This window comes from Anolis carolinensis, chromosome 4 (assembly GCF_035594765.1).
Source record: "Anolis carolinensis isolate JA03-04 chromosome 4, rAnoCar3.1.pri, whole genome shotgun sequence".
Taxonomy (NCBI): Eukaryota; Metazoa; Chordata; class Lepidosauria; order Squamata; family Dactyloidae; genus Anolis; species Anolis carolinensis.
Genome location: NC_085844.1, coordinates 241,782,209 through 241,785,656, shown reverse-complemented (window position 1 = coordinate 241,785,656; position 3,448 = coordinate 241,782,209). Strand labels below are relative to the sequence as shown.

General features: G+C 40.4%; 1 pseudogene; it reads left to right on the top strand.

Annotated features, from left to right (window-relative positions):
* Window positions 1-2,451: 2,451 nt before the first annotated feature.
* LOC134299039 (5S ribosomal RNA) lies at window positions 2,452-2,570 on the top strand (annotated as a pseudogene).
* Window positions 2,571-3,448: the final 878 nt, after the last annotated feature.

The following is a 3,448-nucleotide window of genomic DNA, read 5'->3' as shown; positions in this document are numbered from 1 at the left end:
CAGCATACAGGTACATAACTTGTCAATCCAGTTACAGATAGGTTTGAAGTTGTTTCTCTGTGTAGATAACACAGAGCATCTTATAATCTTAAGAGTCCATAGTCTACATGGCATCTCATCGAGTCTGTGCTCTAATGAAATCTAAGCTCTAAAGCATCTCATGGCTAAGGAATTTCTTTGTTCGAAAATGGCATCTCAGCTCAGAGCAGTCCCAGATCTGATCATGTGGTCTGCAGCCCCTCCCACAACCTCAAGAAACTAGAGTAAAGGGAAAGCTGCATACCAAAACATACATATACAATACAGTAAACTAACAGAATCATATATGAACAAATTACTAATGGAGACTTGAAGAAGGCTGATATTTTCAACAACCATGGAGATCATTGATAAGTAGATAAGTAGATGATCAATTAATCTGAAATGTGCTGGAGGGAAGTTCTATGAAAATCACTGCCAAAAAGACAAATCAAGAGCAAATTAAGCCTGAACTCTCACTAGAGGCCAAAATGACTAAACTGTGGCTACTGTATTTGGGCACATCATGAAAAGAAATAACTCATTAGAAAAGATGTTAAAGCTGATGGCAGTAGAAAAAGAGGACCACATTAGACATGGATTGTTTCAGTCAAACAAGTCATTGATTTGTTCAGTTTGTATGGCCAGAGATTTGGAGGTCTGTCACTCATTTGTTATTGGTTATTGCACATTACTAATTCTCTTTGCTTTTTAAAGCATTTTAAGCTCTCTGGATTCTGTAGGTTGGAGACATAACACTTCAAGTGGTATAGCTATGCCTATAGATGCACTCATACCCTGATTGAACTAAGTTTATATAAACTAAAAATAGGCTTTTATATCAAAGTTTTCAATGTTCAATCACTCTTTGAAATAGTCCTGTAAAGTAGGTCAGATAATAGGACAATCCATGTACTGCAGATTGGGGAACAAGACGCTGGGAGAATAATAGCTTTATATCCATGAAAGGGAAAGTTGGGAGACATTTAAATCCCCGATTAATAGAACATCGTTTTGCTGGTCGCCAACACTGCCTCTGTGCAACTGCTAATTAGTAAAACATAAACCAAATAACCGGAGATCTTAATCACCAATCTCCTGCTTAATATCTTATTTGGCCCTGAGAGACTCTGCTGCAGTATCTGTGTGCAGTTCAGATAAAGGAAGTATCTGGGAAGCGAAAAAAGATACAAGAGTCAAGAAAGGATTTAGCTCCAGCGTGCGTGAGTCTTTTCACCCCTGAATGTGTCTTCATTAAACAGTTGTGATTAACATTAATAGTTCTGTGGTTCAGGGATTCTGGGAGATATAGGCTGTATCTACACTGCCATATAATGCAGTTTGGAATTGCATTGTATGGCCAGTGTGGTCCCATATAATGCAGTTTAACTGCATTGAACTGCATTATATGGGTCTACACTGACTACATAGTTCAACCCACCACACCTGAATGATCAAAGTTTGAGAGCTACTGCACTGGAGAATTCAAGCCTCCCTCCCTAAACTACAAATCCCAGGACTCCAGAGACAGGAGCCATGACTGATAACATGGTATCAAACTGCTTTAACTGTGCAGTGTGGATCCCACAGAATCATAGATTTATATAGTTGGAAGAGGACTCATGGACCATCTAGTCCAACTTGTTGCTCAGTGTAGGTTCCCCAGCAGGTAGTTGTCTGGCCTTGATTTTGAAGGTATGTCCAGAGAAGGAAATTTCACCATTTCTAAAAGGTTGGTTCAATTGCTGAACTCCTTTTACTATCTAATTGTCCCTTCTCTCTGTGATAGCCATTGATGTACTATTTAAAGAATGCAGTCATGTCACCTCTCAGTCTTCTCTTCACCAAGCCAAACATTCCCAGCAATGTTCAACCTTTCTTTGGATGTTTGGTCTCCATGCCTTTTAGCATACTTGTGGCCATTTCCTGAACCTGCTCCAACTTAATGTGAGGTGCCCAGAATGAAATGAAGTATTTCAGAGAAGGACTGACCACCAGTGCAGAATATTGCTGGACTTATATTTCCTTCTGCTTACAAACTATTTTTCTAATGCAGATTAAATAGCAGCTTTGTTGCTGCAGCAATATACTTCTGGCTCATGTTCAATTTATTGATGAAGAAATTTTTGCATTGAGTTCCTATGAGGAAAGAAGGGGAACACACTGAGACAATAATAGCAGATGTATGCGTGTAGTGGGAAACTAGTGTTGTGTAGTGATTTGAGTGTGTGCATGTGTGCCTGCAAGTCACTTGTTGACTCATGATGACTTCATGAATTTTATAGGGCTTTCTCGAACTCAGAGGTGGTTTTATAAATTCCTTCCCCTCAAATAAAACCTATAGCACTTGGTATCTCTTAATGGTCTCCCTTCTAAGTTCTAACTAGCTTAGCTTCCAAGAGCAGGTGAGATCTGATATCTTTAAGGTAGTGTGACCAGGGCCATACTACCCTGAACACACCTTATTTCGTCTGATCTTTGAAGCTAAGTAGTGTCAGGTCTGGATAGTACTTGGATGGGAGACTGCCTGGGAATACCAGGTACTGTAGGCTAACAGATAATAATCACCATTACCTTGATGACATTTTTGGTGTAGATGTCAGCTGATATAATGTGATCCTTTATGCACCCAGGTTTACAAGCTGCACTTTTCCATTTTTCAAACTTCGCTAGTGTGGTAATTGTGACATCTTGAATGACAAGCACGTAGTCCCCCTCCTCCCAACTATCTGTTGTAGAACTATAGTGTGAAAAATATGCTTGTTTTCATGTCTGTTTCTGTATCTCTCTTCTTCAAAGCATTTGTGTGCTTATGTGTTTGGAAGTTTCAGTTTGTATTTGTGTACAGGCGTACATCTGCTGGTGTATCTGTTGCATATGGCAATGAAGAGAAAGGCAAAATAGATAATTTCCTGTCATCTCTGGGAACTAAACTGAGCTCTGCCCAAGGGCATCGGCAAAGGGTAACTGCAACTGCTTTAATCTATCCCAGGCTGATGGGGAAAGGAGGAAGAAAACAAAGGCATTATCATGCCAAGGCTGAGAAAAGGACACACTGCAATTGGTGGCCTTGAAGCCTTCATTCTTTGTTTATCAGGAGCAGCAAGTCCCCATTAACACACACATATGTGCACGCTCTCTCTCTCTCTCTCTCTCTCTCTCTCTCTCTCTCTCTCTCTCTCTCTCTCTCTCTCTCTCTCTCTCTCTCTCTCTGGATGGCCATCTGCTCTCCTGCACCCTTATTTCGCTCCTTAGTGATTCCTGCTGATAATGAAAGGGGATGTGCACAAGACTATGTTGGGTAGATTAGCTGCTCTGAATTTTGCATTACTCATGGACATATTAGCAACCATTTAATGATTGGTACGTGCTGGACTCCAGACAAGGCAAGAGCAGGAACCAAGCATCCTTGTATAGAGACAATGCTTAT